The sequence below is a fragment of the Leucopleurus acutus genome (assembly GCF_964270905.1).
Source record: "Leucopleurus acutus genome assembly, chromosome: 10".
NCBI lineage: Eukaryota > Metazoa > Chordata > Mammalia > Artiodactyla > Delphinidae > Leucopleurus > Leucopleurus acutus.
The window spans coordinates 84,806,679-84,822,109 of NC_139153.1; the positions used below are offsets into that span (position 1 = coordinate 84,806,679).

The following is a 15,431-nucleotide window of genomic DNA, read 5'->3' on the forward strand; positions in this document are numbered from 1 at the left end:
CATAATGTCTGTGCATGTCACAACTACAGTTGGTAGTGGTTAACTAACAGAACAGTTGCCTAATTACGTCATTCAAAATCACAGATGTTGGAGACCAAGGAGCCCTCCAGTCCACACTGAAATTCAGAAACAAACTGAAAGTTGAATTGAAATCCAAATCATTGTTCATTGGCAAAATACAGTGGCTCTGCTAACTGAGAAGAAACCTGTCACAAGAAGGGACTGAATATCCCGCTGTATAAGTAATTTACTTATCATGTCTGTCTACACCTTAGGGCAATTAGTTTAATTGACAGGGTTATTAGCAGTCACAGAACTGAAGACATAGCTTTCAGAGTAACATTTTCCCCCAAGGGTTACACCTATAAGGACTCTTCTAGTGTACCAGTGCCTAAGAGTTCACTGACCACTTGTTCCTTCATTGATTCAGTAAATATTTGTTGAGCCAATAAGTGGAATGTTCTGCTACCTTAGCCCTTTCTCTTGCATTTGTGACTGAAGGACTCCATTCTCATTAAATTTCCTCTCTCTGTACTTATTATTACAGCAGGACTTGCTAGTTTTTCTGGCAACCAGCAATAATGCCAGCCTACTGTCCACACCAGCATCCCTTACCCTATACCAGCTTTGTCCCAACTTCTATTGCCTTGTTAACTCCAGCAAAGTCTCCAGGAGGGGCACAAAATGAAAAGAAAGAGGAATGACATTTGCTATGAAGAAAAGGAGAGTAGCGGTGACATTGACTTAGTAACTAGCATCTGGTGAAGAGGGCAACTACTTTGCCAAATCTAACTACTTTACCTGGTTGTGTGAGAAAGTTACATGTGAGCTGAAATGGGAATGATGAGAAAGAGGCAGCTCTGAGCCAGAGCATTCCAGGCAAAGGAACCAGCAAGTTTGTCCAATGTAGCCAGTGCGGAGTGAGTGAGGAGGTTAATGGTGGGAGATGAGATCAAAGTGGTGGTCAGGGCCACACCATGAAGGGTCCTATGGGGTGGATAAGGGGACTGGATTTCCCTCGGCTGCTGTGGGGTGCATGGTCTACAAGGTCCAAGACTAGGACCCAAGAAACTGGAGAAGAGGCTGTCGTAGTCACCTGTTGAAGGGTTGATGGTGTCTGGGCTACGCTGTCGTGGTTCAAAAGACAAGACTGGGAATCTGTTTTGGAGCTAGACCCAAGAAGAATTGCTGATAAGGTGGATAGTGGGATGAGAAAAGAGGCGGGGGGGGGGCGGTTTTTGGAGACTTCTAGATTTATGGCTTGAGCAAATGAGTGAATGGTAGTGTGCTCAATGGAGGTGGGGAAATGAGCGAGAGCGGAGCAGGTTTCCAGAAGAAAAACAAGAGTTTCATTTTGGACATGTTGGGTTTGAGATGCCTGTTAGACCCAGAAGGGGAGATTGCCAAGTAGGCATTGTGTCTATGAGTTGGTAGCTTGGGACAGAGGGCCCAGGTAGAAATATAAATTTGAAAGTCATCAGCCCTATTTATTTAGAGACCAGGTAAATGAGGAAGAACCAGCAAAGAAACTGGGCCATTCATTCTTCTATCAATTTCCTGGCAGTTTCTCTGGGCAAGATTGTTTCTGTGTCTATGACCTTTGCATTAAGTATACCCTGCTCTTCCGCCATTGATTAGTTCACTGTAGAATGAGACTTTTCTCTAAGGTACCATGCAGAGTTATTAATAACTCAAATGTTATCTCCGTCTGGTCTCAGCACTGAGCATTTCTTCCATATAAGAACAGTTCATGGCTCTTATTCATAGCCCCAGAATAAAAGTTCTCTGCCCCAAACTCTTCACTCACTACCTACTTCCCAAAGCCATGTGGGATTTCATTTTGTTTTACTCTTCCCCCTAAATTAATTGGAAAGGTCTAGTCTGTTTTGATTATTTGATGTTTTAGCCCCGATGAAAATCTCCCTTTGCCGGAATATACACTTACTGTCTCACCATAGATGTGATCAATGTCTTCTTTTTTAATTAATGTGTCCCACAAAAACAAGCCCGGTTTAGGAATCTTAAGCTGGCCATCTAGCCTAATGCCAATAAATGGGTGATATTAACCCTAAAAAACATAATTTAAAACTGTTGGTTTATCTCCAGGTCTCTGTAGCCATCCTTTTGGATAATTTTGTTCCCTGGAGTTCTGGGGCTCTGGTTTCTCTTAGGAAAAGGTGACATCTTCTCTCACTTCTGAGAATTATCTCAGGAAAGAAGAGGTCTCTTCCCCATTCCAACAATCTCTACCCCAAAACAGCAAATTAAGCTCCTCTCTATGGGAAAACCCATTCCCATCATCTCAAAAGCAGAATATTAAAGAGCAAAAGATTGAAGGCTAACCTGAGGGAGGTGCAGTGCAGGGTCCTCATTCCATTCAAATAAATTTCTCTAAACGTCTCCAAATTTCCTAGTCTTCAGGAGGTAAATGATTACCCCAAACCTTTAGCATCTATGTTACCAAAGGGGGGAATTTTATTGGCTTAATGGTTTAATTTTTAACTTCACTTTCATTGTCTCACTGACAAGTACCTCGAGCTCATTAAATCTTCCTCATGCTTCAAGCCCAGATGAGGCCAATGCCATCTTCCCTGATCTCCCATTTGGAATTGATGCCCCCTTCTTGTAGGAACCTGACAGCCCGTGCTCCTTGTTTAAGCACTGCTACCTTATGGGGTCTCTCAGCGTTATTATGTTCTTCATGAGGATGGGGTATGTCTTGTCCCTTTTTGGTCCTCTCCCCATTATCCTCCTGTTTAATACAACTGGGCTCTCCACAGAGTGGAGACTTAATATATTTTGGTTAACTTGAATGATTTTTTTTTTTCCGGTACGCGGGCCTCTCACTGTTGTGGCCCCTCCTGTTGCGGAGCACAGGCTCCGGACGCGCAGGCTCAGCGGCCATGACTCACGGGCCCAGCCGCTCCGCGGCATGTGGGATCTTACCCGACCGGGGCACGAACCCGTGTCCCCTGAATCGGCAGGCGGACCCTCAACCACTGCGCCACCAGGGAAGCCCAACTTGAATGATTTTTGTGGTTTTCTGATTATACCTATTTGCACAAAGGCCATTGAGTTTTCTGTGAAAATTGACACCCTGTGATTTTGCTCCCTTTTGTAGCAAAATATTTCATAAGACAGGCATGCTTGTCTGTTTCCTCACCTCCAATTCTCTCTCTCTCTTAAAACTGAACTATAGTTGACTTACAATATTATATTAGTTTCAGGTGTACAACATAGTAATTCGATATTTTTCTAGATGATACTCCATATATAGTTATATTCTCTCTTGAGCCCACCAGCAACAAGACAGCCCTTGGCAAAGCCATCACTGACCTCCATACTTGCAAATCCAGTGGTCACTTAGGCCTTATCTGTCGATACTTAACAGCTTTCATCACTCACTCCTTCCTGTTTCCCTCGATTGCCACATGCCATTCAGGTCTGATTTTTCTCATGCCTTATTGGTTGCTCTTTCTGAATCCTTTTTGCTGAATCACCATCTTTTCCTTAACCTCTAATGTTGGTGTACCCAGAGCTCTGTTCTTGAACTTCTTCCCTATCTAAACTCACTCCCAAGGTGATCCCATGCAGTCTCCTTTCCTTACATGCCCTCCCTCTGAGATCCAAACTTTCTTCAGCTGCCTTCACCTGTTGTAGAGGTTGGATTTCCACCAAGTGACGCAAAACTACAGCAGCTCCTCTGCCATCCAGTGAGCTACACATGTGCCCTCTCCCAGAAGGTCTGGATCTCAGTCCTTGATGCTCCCCTTTGGCCCTATGGGTAGTAACTGCCCCTTATCTCTGCTAGTCCTCTACTATTTAGAGTTATTTTTACTGCTTATTAGCCAGTCCCAAGTCCTTACTCCAATTCCCTGAATTCATTCTTTACATTCAAATTTCCCTCTTCAGATAACTGTTGGTTTCTCTCTCCTGATCGGATCTAGTGGTGTAACCGTTGACTTATTTTTTGTGTATTTACTGAAAATTAAACCATTGGGATCATAGTATGTCCTTGTGTGCTATTTATTTAATGTTCTCACAGAGTTGACTTCTAATGTTTAACATAGGGAATAGGTCACTCTGAACAATTTTGAGCATGTTGTTTTCATTAGGTTTCATCATACTATTATATTTTCTACATAAATAGAAATGAAGTGTATTTTTTGCTCAATTTTTCTGGGGTTCAATTTTCTCTATATATTTCCCAGAATTTCTTTCCCTCTTTTTGGGAAAAAGAAACCTGCAGCTGACACACACACACGCACACGCACACGCACATGCACACACACACGCAGAGGGACGGTGTATGTGCTTAATTCAAGGAACAATTGACTCTCATAAGTTTGATTATTCTTAGCTATCAAATTACATCATTACTTCTAATCTTATGTTAATCCTCTTAGAAAGCTTCAGACTTTTCTTCACAACATCACTGCACATTCTTGTTGTTTGTCCCAAATCTCTGTACCTTTTGATCATATGTGATAATTAGTAGGTGTATGGATGACATTATTTTACTTCATAGCCTCATAGCTAAAAAGGAGCTTTTTTTTTTTAAAAGTAGAGTAATGTATTTGGATTTCCATTTTCATTTCTTTCTTTAGATGTTTCTCTATACTCAATGCAATAAATCAACTCCTTGGAAAATTCCTTGACTAATATTCCTGAATATATCACAAAGAGTCATCAAATAATGATGGTGGTACAAAGATTTCTTGTTACATTTCTGACTCTCTGGGGAATGGTACTGATATTTCACCATCAAGCATGATATTGGGCTTTAGGTTGAGATATACTTGGTCCATATGTTAAGAATCCTATTAGTCTTGTTTTACTAAGCACTTTTTTAATGTAAAATAAGTATTAATTATGTCCTTTTAGCAAATTTTGAATTTAACAGACTTTTGGGGGGATTTTGGGGGGGTTGTTTTTAGCACTGTCAGGGAGGAGGAAATTTCCCCCTACCCCTCTCAAGTTCTTTTGGCTGGTCTAATAATTAAATTGACACAAGAGAGATTAACAGGAGAGCAAAACACCAATTTAGTTCGTACTCATTGGGGTTCTCATAGAAATGGGAACCCCAAATGCTCAAAGCAGGCTGTTTATATATCATTTTTAGACAAAGAAACAATTATTTGTGAAGATTTAACAAAACAGAGGGACTTGTGCTTGGGGCAGCTGACTAACGAAGGTAACAAAGTTTGTTTATACAGCTTTCTTAGCCTTGAATTCCCTAACTCTGGTGGTATAGTCTACCCTCCTAGTACAGGGAGGGTATCTTTACATGAAAGATTTATTTTCCGCTTTCAGGGGGAAAGTAGAGGATCAGAGTGGGTTTTTTAATCATTTTTTTCCCCCACTGGCTGTTTCTCAAGTAACTTTAATTCAAAATAATCCATATGCTGTTTTCCATAGCGTTTGTACCAATTTACATTCCCGCCAGCAATACACTAAGGTTCCCTTTTCTCCACATCATTTGTAATTTGTGGTCTTTCTGATGACAGCTATTCTGACAGGTGTGAGGTGATATCTCATTGCTGTTTTGATTTGCATTTCCCTGATGGTTAGTTATGTTGAGCATCTTTTCATGTAAAAAAGAAACAGACTCACAGATATAGAGAACAAACTAGTGGTTACCAGTGGGGAGAGGGAAAGTGGGGGAGGAGCTTTAGGGGATTAAGAGGTACAAACTAATATGTATAAAATAAATAAGCTACAAGGGTATTTGTACAGCACAGGGAATATAGCCAATATTCTATAACAACTTTAAATGGAGTATAATGTATGAAAATACTGAATCACTATCTTGTATACCTGAAACTAATATTGTAAATCAACTATACGTCAATTAAAAAAAATAATCAATATGCCATTGAGGCATATTTTGGGGCAGCCTGCCCTGGGCCCCAACAGCACAAATATTACATTTAATTTGCAAACAAAAACTAAAACCAGCTATAAAAATTTTTCAGAGGGGCCTTCCTGGTGGTGCAGTGGTTGAGAGTCTGCCTGCCGATGCAGGGGACACGGGTTCGTGCCCCGGTCCGGGAAGATCCCACATGCCGCGGAGCGGCTGGGCCCGTGAGCCATGGCCGCTGAGCCTGCGCGTCCGGAGCCTGTGCTCCGCAACGGGAGAGGCCACAACAGTGAGAGGCCCGCGTACCGCAAAAAAAAAAAAAAAAAAAAAAAAAATTCAGAAAATTGGGTAACTTTGAAAATAGACTAGGTATTAGGGAATTATTGTTAATTTTCCTAGATATGAGAATGATACTGAGAATATCCTCTCTTAGGAGAGGCATACTGAAATTGAAGTTGCCATAATGTGTCAATGTGGGTGTTTATCATACTATTCTTTCAAATTCATATTTGCAAAATATAACAATAAATAGTTGAGAAAATTAATAAAATAACATAAAAAGTGAATGACAGGGTTGGGAAGGAGATATTATTGAAAATAACATATTCAGGCTATATGTAATTTTTGTGGTCTACTCCTATTTAAAATTTCTATGTAAATTTTGTATGTTATATATACACAGTTTTGTTTCCTGGAAAAAAAAATAGACTAACTGCTATCAAGTCAATATTAAAATGACTGGTGTTAAAAAATATAGTACCCCTTTACTGGAATAATGGGCTTCAGGAACTTGTATTGGAAGATAACCAAGTAAATAAATGATTTTTTATGTGCAACTTAAGATGATAAAATGACTTGTAAAGGTAAGAAGATTCTGAGGAACTATAGCACTGGTGTGAAAAAAGTGAGCAAATACTTTTAGGCACAATTTGTTAAAGCAAAGCAAACACAAAATCTATAAATACGTTTGTATAAAATATTAGTTCTAAGAGAAGAATTGAGAAGTCTTTGTGCCTGCTGGGGTTTTTTGAGGAGGGATGATAATATATCAATCTCACCCCTACTTCACAGCTCTCTCATCACTTCCCTCTCAAATGAGGTTACATCAGAGACATCAATAAATTATGTTTATTTTAAGTAAAAAGGATATCAAGTTTTTAATAAAATGGCTGCTTTCAAAAAAGAAAAAAAGACAATTTCATTATCAGTTATGTGGCATGTGTTCTATAAATCTGACTTTACTCTCACTTCAGTTTTAGAACCTAGTGTGATAAACCATGATCACGCTGCAGTTACCTGTGATTTCACCACAGCTCTTAGTGAAGGGCTTTGCTGTAGAGCTTTGCTTTTTCCATAGTTAGGCTTCTTTTCAAATCATGGATCTTTTATATTTGCCCTCTCAGTGGAATAAGAAAATTTTATGTTCATAAATTTAAAACCATTTAAATATAAATTATCTCTCAAACTTGAAAATTGATGACCAATATATCAAAATTACAAGACCAAGTTGTTACATTCTAATATTTACCCAAAGCAAAATGTTCGTATAATTCACTTGTCTGCTGTCTCAAGAGCCATAAGCCAGAGCAGAGTTAATTTTTATGGAGAAGAAAAATGAATCAAATGGGGATGAGGACCAGCTCTGGGTTCTCAGTACTGTTGGTGAATTGGAAAAAAGGCGTTTAACACAATTTTTGGAATCTTTTTGGCTTGGTATTGTGGATCCCATATTATAGATGCTCTAATGTTAATATATGCTAAGTTTCTTGGAAGAATAGTCCTAACTAGATGTATGAAGAATTTACACAGCCTTGGAGGTGTGGTGTTATCTGCCGATATCCTGTGGGCATACATTCCCATCAGACAGTTGAGCTGAGAGCTGAAAGTTTACTTGCCTCCTTCTGCCTCTTCTAATCCCATCGGCATTTAAGCCTAGCTCCTTACATCATTGAAATATAAGCCCTAAAATAAGATTTACCCACTCATCCACTATGATCTATGTATTTATTCTCCTTTCTGAAGAGCTACGCTGCTGTCACAATGCATAAGCAATTGTACTTTACTCCAGTACCCTAGCATAGCTCCATGAGTGCCCTAACCAAGACCCAAATGGTAATATTGCTGCCAGATCCCGCTGGGCCCAGCTGCTCTGCCTACCCGCAGGAGGTGCTAAGATAGATCCACTTCCATAGCCGCATCCCCTCTGAAGCCAGAGGCATCAAGCGTTCCTCTGTTGGTGATATTCTTGGTGAATAGCTTCGGGAGGCCCCCTGTCATTCAAATCAAAGATTCTTTTTAGGTTACTGTGAATTTGTAAAAGACAAGTTGTGATAAAGTATCTCTTTTTATTGGCAGTCTATGGCTGGGAATCAATCAATTGCTCCCTTGATTCTCTTTCCTACTTTGTGACTAAAAGAAAATGCGTTATCTATTATAACCTAATCTCCACAGTGACATATTCTAACTTCTGCTGTATTGTATTTTCTGGGTCCCATAGACTAACCCTCGTACAACGTGGGAAGGGAGCTGCTCAAGGGTGCCAATACCAGGAGGTAGGGGTAATGGAGTGCCGTCTTAGAAACTGGCTACCACACTAGGTCTGCAATGAAGTCATCCAAAAGTATGAAATTGGCTTAGAGTTGACCATGGTTAAATTCCGTGCCTACTATCTTTGTCTAATATTTCACAATAAGACATATGGTGGTGATAGGGACTTTTGGGGGCAGGTTCCTGACTCTAATGACAGTAAAATTATTACTGGACATACGATGCTGGGTTTTCTTTGGGGATGTATCCAATTCAACAACTTCTAGAATTTATGCCATTATCTTCAGTTTACCAAAAGTTTTTAACCGTACAGTAACTATAGAGAGTATTTTCAAATGCATGTTTAGTAACCATTGTTGTGAATATAATGCTTTATCAGTATTGACTTGCTAATGTGCTGAATCACATTTATGGATGTGCCAGTACTGAATCATCCTTGGATTCTGGGGAAGAACTCTATGAGGCAGTCATCAAGGACGCCAGCTGCAGATAAGCCAATTAAAGATCATCAGAAACCAAAGTATTTTCAGAGCAATTAAGTTTCCGTAATAATAGCTGTAATTAACTGTGTTTTTCTTGTTTATATGCTCGTGGCTCTGAATCACATAGTTCATTGGATAACACATGATATATTTTTTTGGTTGAGTTTATTATTTGCAGATGTGGTAAACATTCAAGCTCACCAGGTAGATGACATTTAATTCTACTTATTATTAAGTTTGCAAAATCTTCTCATGAGTGATCCTCTCTGTCATTAAGTCAAACATGCAAATTTATTTCCAAGCGTGTCTTCTAATACTTCTGAAATGGTCTCGTGCAATAGGACCGTTTTTAGAAAGCCTCTGAGGATTTGTTTATTGGATGGAGTATAGGAGAGGCAATGTTTCAAATAGAGGAGGAGCTCTAGAGAGACAAACTAATGCCTCCATCGTGCCCATTTGTTTTGGCCTTTAGTACTTTCCCAGATATTCTGGAAAGAGGCCAGAGCATCTGTTTTTGTTATTTTGATGACTGTTATTCTATAAATCTGAGAGAGAAGGATCAGGAGCCTGAGAACAAGCCTCCAACTTCGGAATGGGAATAATAAGCACCCATTTTCTTTAGTATAGGAAAAAGGAGTTTTTCCCATGATCTGGCCTCCCTCCCCTCAGGAAACATGCCGGGGTTTGAGGCTACAGAACAAGTGAGTGTTAAAAGTATTCCTTTGCCTCTCATTGCCCTCTGTACATTTGTTTCATTTCGGGGCCTCTCTCAAATGTCTGGAGTGAGGGTTATAGACAGTGATGTGCTGGTAAATGTTAAACAACGGGCTCTAACAGAAAAACAAATACACACACAAAACATACACACACACACACACACACACACTCTCACACACACACATGCATACATATACATGTTAATAAAACCCTTAAGGTTAAGGTAAAAAAACTCTGTTAAATATTTTCATACAGTTTTAGAAATAGATTTTAGCTAAAACCTCCTTGATTTTCAGATTAGACCAATAATTTCAAAGGAATTGCTGTTTCTTAAAAAATCTACTTACCGTTTTTATAATTTTATTGCCCACAATAGTGTCATAAAATCAGACTGCAAATAACTGCTTGATTACTATCCATTTCATCACAGAAGTCACTCACACCACTGACCAATGAATATAGTCCTGACATAAATGTTGATTCTTTTTTTTAAAATTTCACCAAGTAAGAAAAAACTATGTCAGAGCATTGCTCAGATGTCACTGACATGAGGGACTCCTTTGCTGAATCAGATAATAGTTTCTGAATACTAGAAAAATATTTCCTTAATATTTGGGGTTATTCACAGTGTAACAGCTGCAGATACACCACACTTTTAAGTTTAATGCACATTTTCTCCAAGATGTTTTAAAATCTAGATAATCACCAAACTTAAATCTAGATAATCACCAAAACAATAAGTTAAGTCCTGCCTTTATAGCATTTGTTGATTTCCATGGCGTAAAAAAATCCTGTCGGGCTGATTTCCAGCTACCAGCACTTCTCTGAAATCAGAACTGGGAAGAAAGCACAATAGGAAGCCGTTAAGTGGCATGTCTATCATTTAGACAGAATTAACAAAAATAACCTCAAGGGCATAGGTAATAGTAAACACTGGCAAAAATTAGAAGGTGATGTATATTTTTACCTGTTCTAAATTTATTTAATTGTAGTTTTATACGATTTAAGTTTTAGTAATGGTCTTATTTAACACCAGCTTGCAAAATTCCCCCAAATTTAATGGTTGACCCTTGCAAGCAGGTTTGCTCTCACTGGAACCTAATCCATCACAACACTGGCTCCGTGAGTGACAATTTGTAGGGATTAGGGACAGAGTTCAATGCCTAAGAGAATCCCAAGTATCTGGCTGAAGCAAACGCATTAGATGTGTTTCTTCAAACCTCCCTGCCTCCCCATTACAATCCATCCGCATTGGTGCCAACAGTCTCTCAGTAACTCGCACATCTGACCATTTCACTCTCATACTCAGAAGCTTTGAACATCTACCCTTTTGATTAGCGGTTCCAATCTCTTTAGCATCCCACACAAAAGTTTGCGTCAACCATCCCCAAGCTGCCATCCAGTCAAGTCTTCCCACTGTGTGCCTGTGTTGTCTAGTCATACTGGACTCTTTATTACTCAAAGAGGCCATTCTCGCCACACCTCAGGGCCTTTGATGAGGCTCTTCTATATCCCTCAGTCGGTCTTGCCCTTTCCTCTGCATGGCATTTAGTAACTCCCTCATCCAGGTCTGGCTCACATAACCTTCTCCTTGGAAAGCTTTTCTTTACCTTCCTCTCCCGAATGAACCAGACTTTCAATCCGGTAGCTCTCGTACACTTTTGTACATATTATCTGCTATACGATACGTTTTTTTCTTAAGCACTTATGATTTTTCTAAAATTATCTGGCTCATTTATTTGTTCATTTCCACATCCATAAGTTCTTTGAAACATTGTCTGGTTTGCCACCAATTCCCCGGGGCCAAGAGCAGTTATCATTGGCATGTGCGTGTTCCGTAACCCTTGTTTAATGAGTGGGTGGAAGACATTTTAAGTCCTTAAGTATACTGGCACTCCAAGGTCCAACCATCTAGCTTCACAAGGTATTTTTCCTTAATAAACTACTTACTTAAATTTTATATTATTCTGTTTAGGACTTTTGCATCTACTCGAGTAATTGAGATTAGCTTTGAGTCTTCCTGTGCTACCTTTGTCTAATTCTGGTTTCAGAGTAATGTTAGCTCATAGAACCCCACAGAAGTTGCTTCATTTTTCTGTTAGTTTACAAAACCTGGGATTTAAAATTTTAATTTATTTTCTTCTTATTATTTTCTTTGTAATTTCTGACAGACATAGAAGGCATCCCAATAAGAATATACCATCAGAGAACTGTGTTCAGAAGTCACTGGAAATAATCCATTCTTTGTGGATTCATGTTACCAATATGATATACAGTCACCTTCATTCATGTCAGTCTGTTTTCAGAATTTGCTTATTTTCCTTTTGATGTAATTTTATTTCTTGAACCTGTGAAGTATGAACATGGTTCAAAATTTCCATCCTTTACCCAAAAGTATCACTCAATATGCATTTTGTCTGCATTCTTTCTTCACCTCGTAGTATATCATGGAGCTCTTTCCCTACCAGCACATGAAGGTGATTCTCATTCATTTTCATGGCTTCCCAGGTGCTCCAGTGTGAATCTGTCCTGGAGATTATTCAACCTTTCCCCTACGGATGGACATTAACATTATTTCCATTTTATAATATATCACAAATAATGCTGCCTGAGCAACTTCATACATTTTTGTTAATTCATATATGTAGAATCATATTTTTCAGGTAGATTCTTAGAAGTGGAATTCCTGCGTCCAAGGTTAAGGCATATGTTACTTTGTTAGATGTTACTAAACTTTCCCACCATATGTATTATATCATTTTACACTCCCACCAGCAATGTACATGTATGCCCATTTCTCCTTAGCATTGTCAGCTGGGTGGGTTGTAGGATTTTTGACTATCAGATAGGCAAGAATTGATATCTCAGTGTAGTTTTAACTTGCCCTTCATTTTGATTATAAATGAATATCTTTTCATGTATTTAAGGGTCATTTGCCTTTTTCTCCACTGTGAACTTTCTTTTCATCTTATTAAATAAATAGGACTACACTGAATTTGACATCTTTAGGATGTTATATCATCCTGTCCACAAGTATAAGATGCTTTCTTGTTTATTTAAATCTCCTTTTGATTCTTTTAGGAATATTTAAAGTTTTTCTTATATAGGATTTACATTTCTTATTAAGTTTACTCCTAGATATTTCACATATTTTGCTTCTTTTGAAAATTTGGTCTTTTCATTTTTTATAACTTCTAACTGGTTATAGTTTATAATTAATGCTATTGACTTTTGTCTTAGTTTCATATCCTGCCACTTTACAGAATTATCTTGCTTTTCATTGGTTCTCTTGGGTTACCTTCAAGAAAGTTCTGTTAGCCTGTTGCCTACAGATAGAGTGTGCCCTTTACTAATCTGATTCTTGGGCTCCCATTTGCTCCCTTTCCAATGCTCCTTATGAGAGCACTTATACAACACTTTCTATGCGTTGGTCAATGTTTGAAGCACTTTACAAACATTTATACTTTTAATACTCACAACAAATCTACAAAATACTGTCATTATCCTTATTTCACAGAGAGGTTAAGTAACTTGCTTGTATGGAATGGAGTCAGGATACCAGCCCTTGACCCTGGCTATAGGGTCTGTCCTCTTACCCTCCACCTATTACAAAATAAAATCGTTTCCCTTAAATTTTCCTTTTAGTTCAACCACCTTGGAATTCTTAGACTGGAGGAGACAAAAGCAAGAGGAGTTTCTTTTCTTTCTTTTTTTCTTCGTTTTCTTTTTCTAATACCCACTGTTCTCCTTAAGAATGTCAGGCATCCCTTCAGACTCTACTTGACTACTTTCCACTACAACCATTTACTTTAAAGCTTTTGAGTGGGTTTAATTCCATCAGGCTTCTCTCTCTCTCACTCTAATTTTCACTTCCCTTTCAATGAAAGATAAGCATTAAGAGCAAAAACATTGGGGATTTCCTGGTGGCGCAGTGGTTGAGAGTCCGCCTGCCGAGACAGGGGACACGGGTTCGTGCCGCGGTCCGGGAAGATCCCACATGTCGCGGAGCAGCTGGGCCCGTGAGCCATGGCCGCTGAGCCTGCGCTTCCGGAGCCTGTGCTCCGCAGCGGGAGAGGCCATAGCAGTGAGAGGCCCGCGTACCACCAAAAAAAAAAAAAAAAAAGCAAAGACATCAGTATTGTTGCTACAGAAAAAGGGCAGAATGCACTTATTTGTTCAATATGCTAGTAAATGTGGAATTCTTATTGTGTTGAGTTAGTTTTGGCTTGGCTTTGTCACACAATCTCTTGTTAGTGACAGAAGTCAAATTGAAATAGCATTTTAAAAAGAGAGACAGACAAAAGTGGAGGGTGGTGGTTTGTGCTAAGTAGACTGAGACACCTCACATTATAAGAGCCTTTGGAACAAGCACACCTGTTGAGACTGGATATAAATGTATCTCTCCGTTCCTCACCCCAAACTTCCAAACTCATTTTTGTTGTTCCCCTTCACTTCACCTTTCTTCTCAATCTTTCCCAAGAGGCCGGAGACACTTCCTCAGCCCCTCCAGTCTCATTCACACCCTCATAAAAGAAAGAAAAATTATGTTCAAGCCGCTGAAAATCTCAGAAAGCTCTTTCACTGGCTCAGCTCAGGCCACTTCCCTACTTTTGGGCCAATCACTGTGGCCCAGGAGAGCAGTTCTATTGGCAATAAGCCTGTGTAATTATCCCAGCATTTTTCAAGCTGCAGTGTCCTACCCTGCCTTGAAATCAATTTAGTGAGCACCCAGAGCATGGTTATTAAGAAATGTAAAAGGTTAGAACAGGATTAAAAATCTAATGACAATCTAAATTTCAAGAAAAGCTAACTTTCACAGAGTAGTTACAAACGGAATTTACAAGGAAGGTGTCAAGATAACATTTTTAACTGGACTGTTTTATTGAAAGATTGTATATTGTTCTTTGGAATCTAGCCACAGCTCTTTCTCAGAAACTATGTGCTTAGCCTTTGGTTTTTGGTTTGCTGTTTCCGTTCCCCAGAAATGCATATTACTTACTGGGCTTTGCTAACTGGAGACTTTACTGGCACTTGCCTCTGTGGTGGTGGCCCTTGGTTTCCCTTAATATCGGACTGGGCTTCCCTGGTGGCGCAGTGGTTGAGGGTCCGCCTGCCGGCGCAGGGGACACGGGTTCGTGCCCCGGTCCGGGAAGATCCCCCATGCCTCCGAGCGGCTAGGCCCGTGAGCCGTGGCCGCTGAGCCTGCGCGTCCGGAGCCTGTGCTCCGCAACGGGAGAGGCCACAACAGTGAGAGGCCCGCGTACCGCAAAAAAAAAAAAAAAAAAAAAAAAGATAAAAAGTCTGCTAACAGTAACTACTATTATTCCACTAAGAAACAAAAACTATCCAACTAAACATACTAGCAAATGTTAAGCATCTTCTGAGTTTAACAAGACTGTTTTTCCCTTCGGCTTTATAAAGTGAATTGTTTGCTTTCACTCAACATTGAAACAACCTCACATTCTTAGATCCCCATTTGTCATTGTTTGGTAATTTTTTAATGGGCTGCCAAAGTTAGTTCACATTTAATGGAGATTTATGGGTTATTTAAAACATATTGCACTGCACTTAGTAGCATGCTTTTTTCATTAAATTTTATATTTCTTCAAAAATATTTTTTCATAATCTGGACCACTTCCTTAGCTATAGATTTCTCCTTTCCTTAAATATCTAAGAGGATGGTAGCTCATCGACTTTTTTCCCCATGTATCTTAGTCCTCACTGCTTTCTAGGTTCAATTTAAGCGATTTATATTTTTCCAGAAACTCTTACATTTCATCAGTATTTTTAAATTTTTTTTTAAACTATGTTTTTGTAATTTTAGA

General features: G+C 39.2%; 1 protein-coding gene across 1 annotated transcript in view; it reads left to right on the top strand.

Moving 5' to 3' along the window:
- The window catches only part of SLC17A1 (solute carrier family 17 member 1), a 212,627-nt gene that overhangs the window by 86,163 nt on the left and 111,033 nt on the right, over positions 1 to 15,431 (top strand). The gene's annotated exons all lie outside the window — the stretch shown is intronic.